We start from the raw sequence: 20,629 nt of genomic DNA on the forward strand, positions 1-20,629 counted from the left end.
ACTATTACAACTGCTGCCATATGGCCCCCAATGTTATTTGTGCCTGCACATTAAGGTGTGACCGTTTATTTCTCTCCGCAGGCTGCTTTGAACTGAACCCTGTGAGGAGCATCCAAAACAGCCCAGTATTCTGGTGAGTTCCCAAATTGAAATTAAAACCCTCTTTACATTTGCATAACACTCTACAAAACATCCAGACTGTTAATGTGAGAGGAAAGTGATGGCGGCAGTCGGACAGAAAGGAAGAGGCTTTGATAACGATATGCTAAAGGAAGATTGTCACCCTTTGACTCGATCGATCGCTCAGGGTCAATATGTTTGACTCATCATGTGAGCATATTCCCTTCACAAAGGCGAAGCTTGCAGTTTTACTCTTTCATTTCCTTTTTTCTCCCACACACTAGCTCGAATTGAGAAACAGAGCAATTCAAAAGCACAGCGTCTCATACTTTTCCTTCGCTTTGTCACATACAGCTTTAACCACATGTTCACATACAGAAAGGAGAGAGCGGCAGAGAGAGAACGAGAGAGAGATCCTCAGCTGAGTGACTCTGTTAACTATCCTCTCACATAGGCAGGGTTGGGCTGGCGCCACGGCTGTTTGCCTCATAGCCTGCGCAATGGGAGTCGGCTCCACTATCAGAGCTGCTGCTTCACCACCCTGCAGCAAACCCAGCATCCTCCGCTCCTGCAGATTTAATTTCTTATCTCAATAGAGAAAACAGCCTCTCTGATGAACGGCAGAAAACACCCTGGGCTGCTGCGAATACGGATTGAGAATACATACAATAGATGGTTTGATAAACTTATGAATGTGTGCAACATTGATTCCTCAGGAATTGGCGGTTTGTCATATATATTCAAAGGAATTTTCTTTATACAGTAAATAATGACTAAGTGAAGGAAGGTTGTCTTCACCATTATGTAATGAGTCAATTATTTATGAGCCTCCAATGAAGCATATATCACACCTTAAGCAGGATCCTTGGTAGATGAACACCTACAATGTGCCGCTGTTATTCTAAGTTGCCCTCGTGTTTCTGTTTGCAGATAGATAGAAGCTGCTTTTCAGCTGCTGTACTCTCACATGACATAAACTCGGCATGAACTCATGCCTCATGTGTGCTTCCTCTTGTCAAAAGTCTTACGAGAGCACATTATCACCGCTCAGAAAATAGAGCAGCTGGATGTTTCTAATGACAAGTTTTTCCTAAATGCCTTTGTGCAAAAAAACCCCAAAAAACAAAGGATATGCAAGCTTCTTACTGCGACGTCGCTTTAGATTTTTTTCTTCTATTGTTTTCGCGTTTGCTTTAATTGCGACTAGTGTAAAAATGTATTTCTTGTTCCAGGAAGAATGGACATGCTGTGACTTTTCAAGCTCTTTATTTACAGCTTCATCAATGTCATGAAAGCCACTACAGTGGTAGTTGTGTGTCAACATTCCCATAACAAACAAAAGTTATTATTTGAGAACAAAGAAGTAATATGACTGGATACACCCTTGCTAAATTAGTTTTCCTGTGTTTACAGTAATCACCTGGTAGGTCTGTACTTAAGGAGAGTGGTGCTGTCTTATCTGTGGTCTAAAGCTTCTAGAGTAATTTATTACAGTCATCAAATTTTCATGATCTTCTCAGCTTGTAGGAGGTTTTAACCAGTGGTGGAGAGAGTTTTCAGATCCTTTCAGTAAGTTGAAATTTGAAGGGACAAAAACAAAAAAAGAAAACACACGTCAGAATTTAAATATATCTCTCGTCTAAGCCCCCCTCCAGATGAGCATGCACACATACGCGCCAAAAACAAGTCACTGCTGACTTTTAGCTTCACTCAAATTGAACCTCACTCTCCTAGGTGAAAGTCATCTGTTCACCCCGTTGCACCCACACATCTTATTTCCCTGAATGTTGTTCTTCATTCCACTTTGTGTTACTCACCCAGGTTGGTCTGAAAAGATCTATGTTTGGGCAAAAGCTGCTGTATCAGGCTTTAACCTGTAAAGAAAGAGGAGGTGCAGAGTTTTTTGTTTCTTTGCAGTCCTGTTGAGTCATAAGATGCGAAAAGGTTATTATTATAAAAGACGGTTTCTGCCCCAGCTTTTTGCTGTTTTCACACATAAATGTCACATGTAACTGTCTGAATGATCAGGGACGCACTGTCCAGTGTTGCTCTTTCACACGTAGCATGTGTGTTTGACACTACTGGAGATACTCTTTGGTTTAGGCAGGGGCTTGGGGAGGGGGGACACCAGGATAGAGCGTGCAGGTGACATGATAGAAATGTCATCAGAATGCACACTCACCTTTGTGAAATCTCTGGGCAATTACTCGCTCTGTTCACACTTGGGCTCAATCTGACATCACTTGGACCTTACACAGATTGATTCTGACATTATTTGTTCTCACATGCTGCTTTTCTGGGTGATGTCTAGTGAAGTTCAAGACTTCAGCGCACGTGTGAAAACAGCTTTAGTTTTCAGACCCTTTTTAACAAGTTAATGTCCCTTGATCATGTATTTCAAGTTTCAGCTCTGGTTGTCATACAGAATATTATTAAATCTAAACAGTGTCAAGATCTAAGAGACGTTTCAGTGTCTGTAGCTTTAAATCCAGCAGACCCGCCACACACAGGTCTGCCAGTCACACAGTGGATAAGCCAATGGTAGAAGCAGCACATTCACCTGATATGGCAGCTGTTTGAGACATTTTGTTGTTTCACAACATGTGCAGGGTAACTTTGCCAAAAAACGTCTTTGGAAATGGCTTGTAAGTGACTGTTGGTTAACATGTAGTACACACATGCAGTACATTAGTCATGTTTTGCTTTTCACTAATTCCGTTGTCTGGCCACAGGAAGGAAAAACAAGGAAGGCTTCATTAGGAATTTGTCTGTGTTTAAATAAGTTATGTGTAAGCACAGAGTCAGAGAGAAACAAATAAAAAACTCTACGATAAAAACACAATTTTTGGTTTCCAGGTTTCCAGCATTTCTATCTGTGCCTCAGCATTACAATTTCGAAATATCTCTTGGCTGTGAGATAAGGATTTTGCCACTGTGGTGCAGACCACATTGCCATAAAAATAAAAGTAATCCACTTGTATTTAGTTCCCCAGATGCTGGGAGTACATGAAGACTCTTGTGTTCACTCTTACAGACAACAACAGATTTGGTGTTCTTTGCTCCTGATTGAGATATTTTAGCTTGAAAAAGTGACTCTGGTGAGGAAATAGCAGTGGCTGCTCAGTCAAAAAACAGAGGGTCTGTGCCTACTCAGGCAGGTCTCTTCTAGTGGGGGTTATGCTTATGTGGTTTTGACGTCACAGCCTACTGCAAACTTCACTGGTTGGTTTACAGGCAGACTTTCTGGTCTGTTGGGAAAGAATGGGAGGATGGACTTTCATGATATTTAGTGTCTTTCTACATATACAGAGCACATCATCATTATTATTATTATTATTATTATTAGAGCAGGGCGATATGATATAAAAATATAAAAATATTTATCACGATATACATTTGAAAATTTGCGATAACGATATAACTGACGATATAATTGACACTAGACAAAACACTTTACAACTCCACAACTTTATTAGTGCAAAAAAAACCCCATCAATGTATTTTCACTTAAACAAGCAGCTGTTTTTTATGTGCATTAAAGTTATATAAAAATTTAACAGTGCAAATGCAAACTCCTTGTTGACAGTTTAATCAAAAGGCATTTCCAGTGGAAATTGGCCGACATAGTCTGACCATAACCATGTATAATATCCACAAAACTTAAAAAGAGGTTATACACACACAATACGGTAATATTATGTTGAAGCACAGTACGTATCACTCTGCCAGGCTCCTGCCTACGACAGCCGTAATGCTCCGATGATATGTCAGTGAACATGGCCACATAACAGTGCAAATATTGAATCTGATCATGTTTCTGATTGCTGGGGTTTATATAATGTGGCACTTTGAGAGGACATTGATTTTTTTTCTTCCTCTGAACTGGCAGTTCTGCAGGATACATTCTGCACAAAGGGAGTGTCTCGTTGGAGCGCTGCACAGGAAAGCAGCTATCAGTTTATTTGGCACTTGGATAGAAATAGAAAGTCTTTTAAAGGCAAAACACTTGCATTAGGAATTGAATTCACTTAGAAATACATAAAACGAGATGTAGAGCTTCTTATGGACTTTCTAAAACGAGCAGAATATCTGCGATTCTCTGTTGAGTTGATTGAGTTCTTCGAATTAGTTTAGCAAAGAGAAGATTTGTCTGTGAAGGTTCTCAGTCATCAGTCAAAGAGAAGATTTAACTCAGTGGTGTAAATTAAAAACAACGTGGACAACATGGTCTCGGATTATGATTTATTTTCTCAGGGAGGTGATTTTGGTCTCCTTTGGTAGCGAGCTGAGTGCAGGAAATGAGTTTGACACCTTTGACATGTTATTACATGTGCAATCCAGGTTACAGTACTTTGGTTCATTTTCCCTCTAAAAGCTGTTATACAGGAAGACTGAAAAGAACAGAGCTCAGCACAGAGTAAGGCCAGTTCATTAGTGTAGATAGTGGGCTTCATGTATTTGGTGAGATAGATAGATAGATAGATAGATAGATAGATAGATAGATAGATAGATAGATAGATAGATAGATAGATAGATAGATAGATAGATAGATAGATAGATAGATGTGGCAATACATGGATTGGGCTTGTTTGTCCATCACATCCCACAGATGCTCGATTGAATTGAGAACCGAATCATTTTTGAAATTGAGATTCCTGAACCATTTTTCCTTTGTGGCAGGGCACATTATCCTGCTGAAAGAGGCCACAGCCATCAGCTAATATTGTTTTCATGAAAGGGTGTTGCTGTTGTTCTGCGACAGTGCTTAGGTAGGTGGTACATGTTAACATAACATCCACATGGATGGCAGGACCCAAGGTTTCCATAGCTAATTATTGCTCAAACATCACACTGCCTCCATCAGCTTGCCATCTTCACATAGTACATCTGGGTGCCATGTGCTCCCAATGTGAGAGTTGCACTCGTCCCCAGCCATCCAAGTAATTCATTACTCCAGGCCAACCTCTTCCATTGCTTTGTGGTCCAGTTCTGATGCTCCCTTGCCGTTTATTGCCGGTTTTTGCGGTGGACAGGGTCAAGATGGCTGCTGTGACTATGCAGCCCCATACACTAAAAACTGCAATGCACTGTCTATTCTAACTAGGGCTGCCACGATTAGTCGACTAGTCACGATTACGTCGACTATCAAAATTGTCGACGACTGATTTAATAGTCGACGCGTCGTTTGAAGCTTTGTAAGATCACAAAAGACGCAGGAATAAATAGTAGGATTTAAGAGTGTAATAACGGACTGAAACAGAAGATGGCAGCACTGCATGTACGAGGATGCCAGCTGCCGTTAAACCCCGAAGAAGAAGAAGCAGCTCTGTCCCAGAATTCATAGCGCAGCCCAGCTCAGTTTCCAACAATGGCGGCAGCTACTTAGTTTTAATATTACTCTTATTATTCTTTCTGGGTCACAAAATAAACGTTTAACATATTTTCAGGCAAGAATGTAGCTGTGTAAACCTCAAATATCTGCTCAGTTTATCAAGACACCACATATTTTCAAAAGCGCTCCGACTTTTCGGAGACGTCTGTTATCCACCAGCTCGATAGCTAGCCAGGGGCTAGGTCACTAGCGCTGTGAGAACACCGGACTCCCGGCAAATCGTTTTCAAACCCACCGCCGTCTTTCGCTACTCAGGTTAAACATGATATATAAGTCATTTAGATAACTTAAAAATGTTATTGTTTGGCTTTTTTAGTATTTTATTTGTTCCTGAGTAAATCGGTGTGGCTGAGATTAAAGTTATAGTTTTTATACAGCTGAATAAACGTCAAGCAGACAACTGATCATCAGAAGTGTGAGATGCTCGAGAATATACTCCAGTGTCCCGTTATATTTTAGATAGCAAGGAGTTTATTAAACTTCACCGAAACAATCTGCAAATTTCATTAAAATTTAATAAACTACCATTTTGTCTTTATTTGTAGTTAGCACATTAAACACTTAAAGCTGTAAGCTAATGATAGTTATATAAGAGCAGATGCACGCTGGTGCAATAAACTGTGCGTTTTACGTCCAATGGAGGATGATCTGATTAGTCGACTAATCGCAAAATTAATTGGTGACTAGTCGACTATCAAAATAATCGTTTGTGGCAGCCCTAATTCTAACACCTTTCTATCAGAGCCAGCATTAACTTTTTCAGCAATGGAAACAATTAAAGCCTGTTGGCTCGGACAACATGGCCGCCCATAACCCTAGCGTTGGTTCACCACTGTTGCTTTTGATAGATACTGACCACTGCAGACCAGGAACACCCCACAAGAGCTGCAGCTTTGGAGATACTTGTTCCCTAATCACATGTGCTATGAAGAAGGGATAATCAGTGTTATTCATTTCACCTGTCAGTGATCATAATGTTGTGTCTGATTGGTCTATATGTCATTGTTAGTGCAAATGTGTGTGATTTGTCTAGTTGTATTTTTGTTTCTTTTAGAAATTTAAAAAAGAAAATTACAAACATCAGCAGCACTCTCCTTCTTTTCTCAAATCTTTCAAGAAGCATGGTAAAGCAAGTCAAACTATGGAGGATAATGATAGTTTTGAAAGCCATTATTTCTGAAAAAGTTGAAAACCAGATGTAATGTTTTTTTGTGTTTACTTAAAGAAAAAAGAAAAGAAAAAAAACTTGTGTTTCAAGAGTGAAGTGAAGATTGCGAATCAAATCCGTCAGATTTGCCAATTCAACAGTTAAAACAAATCAAGTTTATCTGTGCACGCTGCAATCACTAATACTGAGCTGCTTGCTGACAGTTTAAGGGCACTATTGGTGAAGAACACATTAGTTGTAAATGTAAGTTTGCAGAAAACGAAATAAGCGTGTAAATAAATAATCATTGTGCACTTTAATTAGTGCTGATACTTTGGGATGCTGGTAAAATGCTTATTTAACAGTTCTCCTTCCCTTAAGTTGACAAAAGCTTCATAAGCATTACCTCAGGTTATAAAAATTCGCAGAGTTTTCTATTAAGAATAAAATAATTTCCAAAGTGCTTTATTTAATTAATCTGCCCTAAGCAAGGTATTTATAGATGATGGACTAAAATCAACAATGTAGACGTTTTGGTATGTAGTGTGCAAAAGTCTTCATCCACTCCTCATTTCTCTCTATTTTCCTTGGAAAATGGGAAATAGGTGTAATGATTTATTCAAATTTCAAAAATAGAGAACTCTAATGTATGATCACCTTTATTCCTCAACACAGCCTGATCTCCCTTAGGCAAGTTTTCTTGTAATTTCTCTAAGAAGTCTTCAGGAATAGTTCTCCGGACTTCTTGAAGGACATTCAAAGCTGTTCTTTGGATGTTGGCTGCCTTTTTGTTCCATTCTCCATCAAGATGGTCACACACTGCTTCAATAATATTGAGATCTGGGCTCTGGGGAGGCCAATCCATTGCTGATAGCAATCCATTAAGTATTTGTCTTTCCAGGTATGATTTTACTGCACTGGCAGTGTGTTTGATTTATGGTCATATTAAAAAATAAAGCTGGTGCTCAAAAATTTTCCAGATGGTATTACATGGTGGCTCTGACTGCACTTCTCTATGCTCCTAATTCCATCAGTTTTGACAAATCCCCAAACCATGACAGAGTCTTCAGTGTATTACAGATGGTTGTACCCTGTTGCGCTTCTCTACTGACATCCTTCATATATGCTGGTGACAATTTGAGCCAAAAATTTACAAAATTGATTCATCACTCAATAAATCCTGTTACCACTGATTTTCAGTCTAGTTCTTGGCAAACCTCAACCTTTTGTCCCTGTTTCTCTTTCTTAAAAATGGCTTCTTCGCAGCCACCCCTCCACTGAAACCATTTCTGACAAGAATACAGTGAATAATAGATGAATGAAGGACCAGATATGCAGTATCTTTTAAGTCCTGAATCAGGCATTTTTTGGATTTGTTTTGTATTTTGTAAGAACATGACTTTCAGATACTATTCATCTGCTGTGGTCCATTTTTCAGTCCTGTCACTTCCTCCTTTTTCCTTCATTTCACCAGTTTCCTTAGTTTTTTTTTTCTAAGGACACACTGCAGACCATGCCAAGATATCCCAAGTTTTCAGGTAAAGGTTTTTTTGGGAAACACCATGATGGCTTTAAAAATAAATTCAATCAGACTGTGGTTTTATTTTTCACAAAGTCTTCTAAAGAGAACATATTTAGTGACGGGCTGCTAGTAACAATCTAGTAAATTATCTAAAGACACAATTTAAAACTAGTTCTCTCCTAAGTTTTATTGTGTGGAGACACAACAATGGTTCATCCCTTGAGTTAGGTGTTTTTTTTTTAAGGTTGAATGATTCATAGGCCAGTGTAAAGTGGCTTAACAAACAAAAGCCATTCCTTTGACAATAATCAGGTAGAAGAACTGGATTAAACAGAGTAAAAACCTAGCAACTTTCCAAAGAAAAACTTTTGTGTTTTTCTCATGCAGCAGAAAAAAAAGCTAAACCAGCTGCCATGAGTCTAGTGCTTTGCAAAATGAGAACACATTCAACATGCCAAATATCAATGCACCAAAATATAGATTTCTGCCTCATTTTGAAATTGGGCTCCCTCCTTGCAAATAGCTGTTTCGATGGCTTCTGCTGCTTTTCTCAAGTTGCTATAATTAAACAGAAGGAGGCCGCGACCCTTCTTTATTCTGTGTCAGTTTGAGAAATGGCTGTTGTAAAATGCACTGTGTCAAAGCAGCACAAGCTGAACAACAGCGAGATTTCACACGCAGTGGGATCCATTTTAAGGAGTGTGTGTATTTAAAGATTTGTAAACTAATCCTCATTTCTGCAACCACATAGATATTTGAAAATCCACCAAAAACCCAGGTTCTGGCAATTTTTCTAAACAGCATTACAACACATATTCATCTTATCACAGAAAGGTATATATATATATATATATATATATATATATATATATATATTGCCATCTGTGAATCAAGACCCTTGAAGGAGCAAGTATCTCATTGAACAGCTTAGATCCGTGATAGTCGTGATAGTTTCACTTATAGATAAACACATTAGAAAATGGGGTTAATAATAGTCAACGTTAAGGTCTATTTAACAGAGTTAAAGAACCTCAAGGTTCTCAAGAGTAGCACTTCATCACCAGATAATCTTTTTGAATCACAGAAGAAAGACTTTTTTTTTTTTTTTTACCTCATCTCACCCCGTAGGTTTACACCCACAGCACAGTCCCTGATCTGACAACATCCTCAGGATAACTCTCATATATCATCATTAGAAAGCACAGACCCAGGCACTTTGTCAGAGTTTGCCGTCCGGTGAAAAGGTACAAAGAGGGCAGAAAATAGATCTCTTTGATGAACAACAGATTATGATGGAGAGGTGAGCAAACATTCCTCTCATTCCCTGCCCACATATGCGGTGTAGCAAGACTTGCTATCATACACAGAAGCAAATTGATGTCTGATCCCAAAGACAAGCCACAAATGGGATGTAATCCTCCTGGATCTTTGATTCAAGCTACAGAGAAGTCTCTCTTTTCATTTCAAATATAAAAAGACTACATAAAGTTTATAGCTGGGCTAATTTGGTGTCACTTTTTTATATTTTCAATATATTCAGTACAGGGAGTGCAGAATTATTAGGCAAATGAGTATTTTGTCCACATCATCCTCTTCATGCATGTTGTCTTACTCCAAGCTGTATAGGCTCGAAAGCCTACTACCAATTAAGCATATTAGGTGATGTGCATCTCTGTAATGAGAAGGGGTGTGGTCTAATGACATCAACACCCTATATCAGGTGTGCATAATTATTAGGCAACTTCCTTTCCTTTGGCAAAATGGGTCAAAAGAAGGACTTGACAGGCTCAGAAAAGTCAAAAATAGTGAGATATCTTGCAGAGGGATGCAGCAGTCTCAAAATTGCAAAGCTTCTGAAGCGTGATCATCGAACAATCAAGCGTTTCATTCAAAATAGTCAACAGGGTCGCAAGAAGCGTGTGGAAAAACCAAGGCGCAAAATAACTGCCCATGAACTGAGAAAAGTCAAGCGTGCAGCTGCCAAGATGCCACTTGCCACCAGTTTGGCCATATTTCAGAGCTGCAACATCACTGGAGTGCCCAAAAGCACAAGGTGTGCAATACTCAGAGACATGGCCAAGGTAAGAAAGGCTGAAAGACGACCACCACTGAACAAGACACACAAGCTGAAACGTCAAGACTGGGCCAAGAAATATCTCAAGACTGGTTTTTCTAAGGTTTTATGGACTGATGAAATGAGTGTGAGTCTTGATGGGCCAGATGGATGGGCCCATGGCTGGATTGGTAAAGGGCAGAGAGCTCCAGTCCGACTCAGACGCCAGCAAGGTGGAGGTGGAGTACTGGTTTGGGCTGGTATCATCAAAGATGAGCTTGTGGGGCCTTTTCGGGTTGAGGATGGAGTCAAGCTCAACTCCCAGTCCTACTGCCAGTTTCTGGAAGACACCTTCTTCAAGCAGTGGTACAGGAAGAAGTCTGCATCCTTCAAGAAAAACATGATTTTCATGCAGGGCAATGCTCCATCACACGCGTCCAAGTACTCCACAGCGTGGCTGGCAAGAAAGGGTATAAAAGAAGAAAAACTAATGACATGGCCTCCTTGTTCACCTGATCTGAACCCCATTGAGAACCTGTGGTCCATCATCAAATGTGAGATTTACAAGGAGGGAAAACAGTACACCTCTCTGAACAGTGTCTGGGAGGCTGTGGTTGCTGCTGCACGCAATGTTGATGGTGAACAGATCAAAACACTGACAGAATCCATGGATGGCAGGCTTTTGAGTGTCCTTGCAGAGAAAGGTGGCTATATTGGTCACTGATTTGTTTTTGTTTTGTTTTTGAATGTCAGAAATGTATATTTGTGAATGTGGAGATGTTATATTGGTTTCACTGGTAAAAATAAGTAATTAAAATGGGTATATATTTGTTTTTTGTTAAGTTGCCTAATAATTATGCACAGTAATAGTCACCTCCACACACAGATATCCCCCTAAAATAGCTAAAACTAAAAACAAACTAAAAACTACTTCCAAAAACATTCAGCTTTGATATTAATGAGTGTTTTGGGTTCATTGAGAACATGGTTGTTGTTCAATAATAAAATTATTCCTCAAAAATACAACTTGCCTAATAATTCTGCACTCCCTGTATTTATTGCGTGACTATATCAAGTATTTATAGGCTAGCTCTATATATTTATTTTCCAAACACAAGTCACTGTCTTGCGTGCCTGTATTATCAGAGGATCAGCAGCTACTCACAGCCCGAGTCTGATTGTTTTAATGTGACAAGTGAATATCTGACTTAAAACTTCCAACAGAGTTCTGTGACTTGAGAGCTCGCCCCAGCTGATTCTCTCCCAACTGAAGTGTGTGTTTTCTCAACTTTAGTTAGCCAACCTCTCAGGGAGGTGCCTCTAAATATAGAAACCTTTCTGACAACATGTTAACTCTCATGTGTGAGAACAGGCACTGGCTTACAGATGCCTGAGCACACTGCGAAAAGAGACTGAGAATGGAATATCGGGGCCTATTGATAGTTTAGACTTGATCGTTTAAACAGTTTTCAGTGAAACATACAGTGTAGCGTGCTTTGTAGTGCAAAGGGAGCTACGACAGTAATTATCTTTTTACTCTATTGTGCAAAAAATTTGAGGCACTTGAGCTGTTTAGTCTCTTATTCATCATGAAACAGCCATCAAGGAGACTTCTCAACATCCCAGATCCATTGTGTAAAATGACAAAGACCCAAAACACAGAACCAAACAAAGTCATAAAGAGCTATCTTTAGCGACAAGAAGAACAAGGAGTCCTGTAGCAGATGGTACAGCTCCCACAGTGCCCTGATGTCAGCAACATGCAGTCTGAGATTATACAAAAGATACAAAAGACACTGAGGTAACCTAAATCCAGAGAAGATTTCTGGTAAGTTCTACTACCTGTGAAACACTTTGAACTACTAGTGATATAAGTAATCGGAAGGACACACTTAATAATGATGTAATAACTGTTTTTCTCTAGATGTCAATTAAAAAAAATTGAGATTTCTAGTTATTAAAGTTATTAGTTATTATTATTATGTCTATTTATGTAATTAATATCAATTTATAGTGGAAGTTTCCGTGGCCTAAATTGTAGGAAACTCTCTGCAAATGTAAGACTTCAGATGGCAGTAAGATATAAACATGTGGTAACAAGGCACTGACTATATCACAAATCCATCTTCATAAAACAAACAAAACAAACAAACAAAATGTTTAGTTTGCTACCAGTCATTTCAATTTTATTAGGTACATCTGTTCAAATGCTCATTAATACAAATATCCAATAACCCGGTTACATGTCAGCGTTTAAGCATGCAGAGCATGAGACAAACTGAGCATCAGAATGGAGAAGAAAGGCGATTGAAATGGCTTGGTTCATTGAGTCTTGAATTCTGCTGCAACCTTCAGGTAGTACGCCAGAATTTACTATAAGCAATACGAAAGCATGGATCCATCGTGCCTTATATCACCAGTTCAGGTTGTTGTTGGTGGTGTAATGGTGTGGGGAATATTTTCTTCACAAAAGATACTCAGATGGCCTCTGATGAGTCCAATAGAGCGCTTATGGGATGTGGTTGAAAGGGAGATTTGCATTCTGGATGTAAAGCCAACAAATATGCATCAACTGCATGATGCTATCATGTCAATATGGACCAAATTCTCCGAGGAGTGCTTCCTTCACCTTGTTGAATCTTTGCCACACAGACTTCAGGCAGTTCTGAAGGCAAAAAGAGATCTAACCCGATACTGGCAAGGCTAATAAGGCGGTGTGTTTACTATAATTGTTTTAAAAGAAATCATGCAGTTAGGTCATCAAGGCTAAAAAACATAATCACTGACACACTTTATATTCAAATGATAATTGTATTCCTGGTGGCATTGGTTGTTTCTGCTGCAGGCTTTGCTAGTCTGTGCAGCTGTGTGTGACAATATGTACTCTCAGAGCAGAGATACACAGGGACACTATTTCTATGATTTATAGAGTGTTGCAAAGTCAGTTCTATGTTATACTGCAACATTGTTTCAAAACCTGTCTTGAATGAAAAGCCTCCCTGCTCAGGGCGCCCTTGTTGCAACATTACCTGTACCTCAACCCATCCAACGTCAGATTGTTGGTACATGCCCACAAGCAGCTGTTTGTATGTTTCTGTCTCTATCCATATCTCTGTGCATTGTTGCTGTCTCATTTTCCAGTTCAAACATATATGAATGTATGTAAGACGTTCACATTTTGAGTAAAGAGTATTTAAAAAAAGAAAAGAAAATCCAGCTACTATTGTTTGTCTTGTGAACTTTCCATTGCCATCCTCTCTTAGCCTGCCAGTCAGAACAGAGTGGGCTCATGGAGAGGTAGGATTTAAGAGACGGGACCTTAAACATAATTTTTCAGATAGAAACTGACCTGAAGGGCTCAATAAAGAGACAGACATAATACAAATCCGGAGTTTATGAACTGTAAATCATGCAAAAATATGCCATTAGAGCCCCAGAATAAAATTGTAGACCTAGAAATACACACTACATGCCCCCTTTAAAATGTTCCTTTTAAAAATAGGCTCAAAAGAAGCAGCAGGTTGCAGCAGGAAAACTAGAGCAGATGCTGAGTAAGTATTTATTGGCCACAGAGTGTTTTACATGATTAGGAATGTGGTCACTTTAATTGGCAACTAATTAGCAAATCAATTAAAGAGATGTTTATTATTTCTGCTGACCTTTCCCATCCTTGCAAAAGTGATCTGTCAGTTGTTTTTGCAAATTATACAAAACAATCCAAACCGTTTGTCACAAAATTCAACAGTAAAGGACAAACCGGGAATACAGATTGAGGGTACCTTCTGTTGAGGGATATGCCCTATAATGGCAGAGCCTTATGCATGCGACAAGGGAGACTTGGGTTTGTTTGGAGTTGCAGAATGGAAAGGATGGGAGGAAAGCAAAGCTCGCCTTCAAACGCAGAAGGCAAATCTGCATAACAGGTCTGATCTATTTCTTTAAAATTGAAATCAATGTAACGTAAATGGATAAGTTGCTGCCAGTGACATTATCATCACTTGCAGTCTATGCAGGCTGATGCTCTTCCTTGAAAGCAGCAAGCACAAATGCAGCAAGAAGCCAAAACAATGTCAAAGCATTGAAAGGAAGGCACAGCTGAAGCTAAAAACAACAACTAAAGAAATTATACACACACGCACGCGCGCGCACACATCCAGTGAGTCAAGACTTGACATCACAAAGCACTTAGGAATTATAGCTGTTTGTGAGTGGCACTACAGTCACAACAACAACAATAGTTATAGCAGCAACACAGAAAAGCAGTTTTAGCTTGCAGGCTGTTGTTTGTATAATGCTGTTTATAAATCCTATTTCTTACTTTCAATCTGTCTCTTTACTGTCTAACAAGAATAACTCAGATAGTAACTTGAGATTGTTGCCATTAAGAGAATTTGGATTGGGGGATCAAAGCCACAGAGAAACACAATATTTTGGTAAACTCAGTACAAGATGTGGGAAAAAGAAATTATTTTGAACTTTTCTTTCATTGTGCAAATATCTCAATTGTTTGACTTTATTTTTTAGGATTTGCCAGAGAATGCAGAAGAGTTAATAAATGTGTTAAACTATGCTGGTGGAGTTGGTAAGAAATGGCAATCAGCCTCTCAGTATGATTTCTTACGAGAGCGCCATGTTTAACGGTTCATGCTGTGAAATTCTCAGTAGAATAGTGTTAGTGAGACCTGGCATCTCTGGAGACTGACGTCTCAGGCTGCAGGAAAATGAGAGATAGATTGGATCAAAGATTAAAAGCACCCTGACATGCGGCTTTCTTGCTCTCCGACCCAAACCCTGACCGAGCTTTTTTTTGCTTAGGAAGCATGTGCAGCTGCATCGATTACAAGCGCATGTCAGCAGTTTGATAGATCGAATGAAAGGAAATCAGATGCAGATGAAAATGCAGTGTACAAACCTGACAGGGCGAAACAAAGCATAACAGAAATTCATAACAGACATCGTGTTCTCTTTGTTTGAAATAAGCCGCCTCTGTTTGTGCAGCACAAGAGGAGCTATAAATTATTCAGGCGCTCCCTTGACGGCCGCCCATTTACAGCCGCTCACCTGCAACTGACTGGACGTATTCTTCCTCCGTGCTCCTCAGCGATCTGCCTGTTTTAAAATGGCAGCAAAATACATGTGACCTCTGAGTAGATCTGTTCCTTCGCTCTAATGCTTAATTTATTCATTACTCTCTGCCTGCACTGTGTACACGCTGCTAAGCCCCTAATCGTAAATATTTTAGAATATCAAAATGAATGTGAAGGGGAAGGAGCATGCAGGATTATTGCAGCTACATGTAAATAACAAGGTGAAGTATGGCTCCTTATTCGTCACAGTGTTAGCAGAAAGGAAAGGGGGTGAGAGAGGAATAACAGAATGCAGTGGTCATAGATAATAACACTATTTGCTGTATTGTAGCCCATGAAGGACATCTCCTTCCAGAAAGCTCAGCATGTCATTTTTCTTCACTACCGTTCCTTCATTCATGCTGATGTGAGGTTTGCTGTAGTGACTGCCAGGAAAAGGGAGGATGGTTGAATGCTCTCTCTGTGAAGCATTTCTTTGGGTCTTAACGCTCACATCTCCACGACTAGCTGTCTGCACTGTTTGAGGGCTCTCTCACTTTCTGCAGATGTATGTTCACAACACTGGAAAATGGCCTATCACACAATCAGTTCTGGCCCAAAAAACGGAGGCTATCCTGCAGACTTTGTGACACTTATGACATACTTTGATACTTTAGGTAAAATGTGTAATCACACTCCATCCCCCCCCCCCCCCCCCCCCCCCTCCAGTAGTAGTCATTTATTCTCCTTCTATACAATAATTACTCCCTGTATAGTAATTTTTAATAGTAATAGTAGAGGCTGCTATTCCCCATGCTGAATACAGATTGTCTTCACACGCACAAATGATTCACAGGAAAACAATGCATGCATGTAATCCATCCAGGCTGTCTTCTCCTGAAGAAAGACGGCATCACTCATTTCAGCAAGTGACTCAATAGACATATGTTTACGTTCAAGCTACAAATTCCTCTTGAGACTGTAGTAATTATAATGGGAGCAATGGGAGAGATTGAGGTGATGTTATAATAGAGTGACAGTTTGCATTGGGAGATGTTAATGGGTGGATGGACCTATCAGCAAAACGCACGCTTTCATACTGGAGACTGTCTTTCTGGTTCCCCAACATCTGACGTGGACCTGGTTACAGACATGGCAGCACAAGACTAGGCCCTATACAACAGCATAGAGTGAGTAGTCTCTTTCTCACCTGACAGGACCCAGGCTGAAGACTGTCCAAAGGTGCCCCCAAGGCAGTACAGCACATAGTAGCAGGATGTAAGCTGCAAGCTGGGACTGTGTACATAAAAAGGCATGGACAAGTGGCTAGAACAGTATACGCGAATATCTGTGCCTCATATGGATTAGAATTCCCAATGGGACATCTTTGAAGGCATTTCAGAATAATGGGGATAAGGTCCAATGGGACAGACGAGCAACTGCTGGCCAACCAACCAGACATAATGGTGCTTTACAAGGAGCAGAATGTGCAGCAACATTAGAAAGAAGGAGCAAGAGAAAACTGAAAAATATTAGGGACTGCATGAACAACTGGACAAGATCTGGAAGGGAAAGGCCAAAGTCGTCCCAATAGGAGTGTTGGAAGCTGTAACTCCCAGATGATTCCAGGCACAGCATCAGAAGTCTAGGCTAAATCTTGCTGAATTAAATATTCAACAAAATGGCATAACAATGGCCAGTGGAGACCAAAGTTATGGTAAATGGTAAATGGCCTGTATTTATATAGCGCTTTACTAGTCCCTAAGGACCCCAAAGCGCTTTACATATCCAGTCATCCACCCATTCACACACACATTCACACAAAGTTATAAAACCATTTAGAGTTAGATCTAAACTAAGACCAAAATTCAAAGCTGAAAATTGTTCATGTGTCACATGACAAAATCTTACAGATATTTTTGTTATTTTAAAAATTAAAAATTAAAAAAATCCCTCAGTGCTCATTATAACCCCAAAAATTTCTGCGTATAAGGAGACCACAAAGTCCCACAAGTAACCGCAAGACTTTATCAAAAACCTCTAAAGGGCCACTATATAGAAATAACTCAGTTTATCACCTTATCAACTCATAGTTTCACCTGGGAAATATAATACAATGAAACCTTTGATGTCACAACCAATTATTCCACTAGCTGGAATAATTGGTTGTGCAGGCTGTAGACTACACGGTCCTTCATATAGTCCTGCCGTCTATGAAGCAAGTGATTTAGTAGTTTGACATTCGGAGAGGAAAATAAAACTTGATTAGATGAATTTTTTCTATGTTGCTGTGTGCATCTGATGTTATTAGAGACTAGCTGTGTAACAGTTCTCCAAAATGACAGTCGAGTACACGGTGTATTACATTTAAAGATACTATGTAATTCATCTTTAGCATTGATGAATACAAAAATAATGTGACAACAAGATCATTGGATCATGACTAAAAATAATATGTATTTCCTGTTTACATGCCTCTTAAACAGTCTTTAAGCATTACATCTTTGACAGCTCCACGTGGGTATCGCAGAACTGGAACAATGAAAGTGCAGCATGGTGCAATTTTAGTCTCAGTGTCCGGATTTTTATATCCCTTTCTGAGACACGTGATTCCATAGTAAATTATAAAATACATAGGAAGAGATGGAAAAGATAAATAACATGCACGCACGTGATAAACAAGCTGTTTGCACGAGGTAACAACTTGTGTGAAAGAAAAAAAAAACCTGTTACGTTACCTTATGCCAGGGTTTTAGGGGCTCCATATTTCCTTAATCGGTCAGTTTTCTGCCTTATCAGTTTTGCTGTTTTATTAATGTGCATTTGCATCTCAATACATAGCGCAAGCAAAATCAACCATGAAAGAAATCCGTGGCATTACAGCTTTAGTTCAAACTTAAATTAAATCATAAACCAAATCGTCTATGGATTACAAAGCTTAAAATTGCTGTGTGTATGGTCTAAAGGCAATAAATCTCTGTGAAGTGCCATGCATACTGGGTGATAAATTTGATTTTAAATACAAAATAGTCCTCATTTGAATTCATGAATTTTTACCAGAATTACAACATAATAGCAGCTCGGAGTCTGAAAAATTGCATCTGTAATGAAACAAACACTATGGCCCTTCTGCTTCAGACATAATATGCCGCAGTATTTGTCATTTAGTTGCTCGCATCTACACTAGAGAATTACAAGTGTATATACCGCTGAAAAGGCAGGCTGCGTTCTGGCCAGCAGTTTTTTTTAAATGTTGGTTGTCGATTTAATAGTTCACTGAGTGCATGCAGTCATCTGGGGACTTAAAGACACAGACTGAGGTGAAGTCCACTCTCTTTAAACGGAGATGTTCGCCCAAATAAATCGATCAATAATCCTTTAACCACTTTTCCCACTTTGATTCTGGCTGGCTGCAATTTTCTTTCTCTTGAATCCAAAATGAGAAATGGTCGCCCTGAATTTCTTCAAGATCCACCATCTCCACCACCACCGCAAGAGAATTGGTTTCATATTAATACCCAAAGGTGTTTTGGAAATACGATGAAATTGAAATGACCCCAATAAGCATTGTCGGTGCTAACCAAATATTTGTCCACAAAACTTGTCTCTATGTAATGATTGCAGTTTCCTTGTCACTGTCGTTGATCATTAGTCACGCGCTGCTGCCCATGCTTATTGTGAAGCTGCTTACAGAGCAGAACCAGGTTTCAGCATCAGGGTGGAGCTCAGATTATATTCTTAGCCTCTGCTTGTTGCTCCATGCCTTCTCCTTTTGGCAAATAAATTGAAGTGAGCTGACCTTTCGTCAGAGATGCACAGCAAACTTGAGTGTTAAAGCTTCACCAGTATCAGAAATGTTAACTTCAATTAGCCCTGAAAACCCTGAAAACTATTATAGCAGGTGACCTGCAGGTACAAGATGCTTCACTGCACCATGCACATATTTTACTCGTGATGATGACGATTACTTTCTGACTTTGTCCCAGTGGAGGGGGATGATTGCTAGCCTTTGCCATTCTCATCTATGTGTAGACCTCTCTGTCAGCCTAGTATTATATAGTTGCGTCTGCGAGTAGTAAGATATGAAAAAAAAGTGTAATTAAAGTGGATTTACTATACCTTTTAGATTTTCTGTCATTTCTATGCACTTAGACATTCATTTAAACATGGCCAGTGATTCAATTAATGAGGTCAGTGTATATGCACATAATTCCAGTGAGGCAAGAGCCGCTCACCTTTTATTTAAAGTTTATGTTTGTGAAGGGCACCCAGTCTGAAGAAAGTTGGGTTGAAGGAAGGTGGCCTTAAAGTGAAAGGAGGTAAAACAACTTGTTCAAATCTAAAGAAGCATCCTGACCCAGTATGAGCTATATAAGGAAGTGTGAATCATGAAATGATCGTCTGCAAGAGTAGAATAATGAAAAAGGGTCTGAAAATGAGGGGAAAAAGGTCCACTTTAATATACTTATGCTCTCATAAGGCATCAGATATTCATAAATGCCAGATTTAGAGTCCTGTGTATATATTTCTAATTATAAAGTTTCAAAATAAGAGGATGTTCAATTTATAAGTGTCTACATAATTACAAAGGTGTTTGTTATATGAATAGAAAATGTATTCTCTATTCCGCCTTCTGTTTTTACTTTTTCATTTCTTCCATTTCCAAGTACAAGTCTTGAGCTACACCTCTACATTTTACTTGCAGGGAGCCAGACTTTCTTATATTTTTAGAGGAATTGGGTTTTTGGTTTGGTTTATTTGTTTGTTTCTTAAACCACTTAACACTGACATGTGAATCATTAAATCCACTAACACCAAGTGCACCAACAAGGTGATGCTTATGGCGCTATATGAAAACTTGGCCTATTTTGGCATGTTGTGCAGTGTGTCCTTAAAAGATAAAATATATAGGAAATCACACAAGTAGAGGACAGTATCTGAACAGTATCTGAAAGTCATGTCCTTAAGAAATGGGAAATAAAAAAGCAAGCAAACACCTGACACAGAAGTAAGAGATAGCTCTTGTCCTTCAGTTGATTCATGTAGTTCAAGGAAAGCAGGAAGAAAAGGCTGAAGATCAGTGGCAACAGCTCTTAACGAATGATGAATCGAAATTTTTACATTTTTGGTTCAAATCATTGACATCTTGCCTGGAGAAGGTCTGGAGAGAGTTTCTACAGACAGTGTGGATGCTGTGTCGTGGTTTGGGTCTAGTTTTCTTCAGATGGGCAATGGCTTCATTTTCCCAAACACACTGCCAGTGGAGTAAAAGCATACTTGGATAGAAAAACACACAATGGAACACTATCAGTCATGGATTGACTATCCC

General features: G+C 39.3%; 1 protein-coding gene across 4 annotated transcripts in view; it reads left to right on the forward strand.

Moving 5' to 3' along the window:
* lrfn1 (leucine rich repeat and fibronectin type III domain containing 1) overlaps nucleotides 1-20,629 on the forward strand; it is a 136,361-nt gene that overhangs the window by 66,057 nt on the left and 49,675 nt on the right. For all 4 annotated transcript variants that reach the window (XM_026191294.1, XM_026191297.1, XM_026191296.1 and 1 more), the window contains one exon: nucleotides 82-133. The gene's annotated coding sequence lies outside the window, so the exon portion shown is untranslated. The remainder of the gene's footprint in view (nucleotides 1-81; nucleotides 134-20,629) is intronic.

The sequence above is a fragment of the Astatotilapia calliptera genome, chromosome 14 (assembly GCF_900246225.1).
Source record: "Astatotilapia calliptera chromosome 14, fAstCal1.2, whole genome shotgun sequence".
In the NCBI taxonomy this organism is placed as follows: Eukaryota; Metazoa; Chordata; class Actinopteri; order Cichliformes; family Cichlidae; genus Astatotilapia; species Astatotilapia calliptera.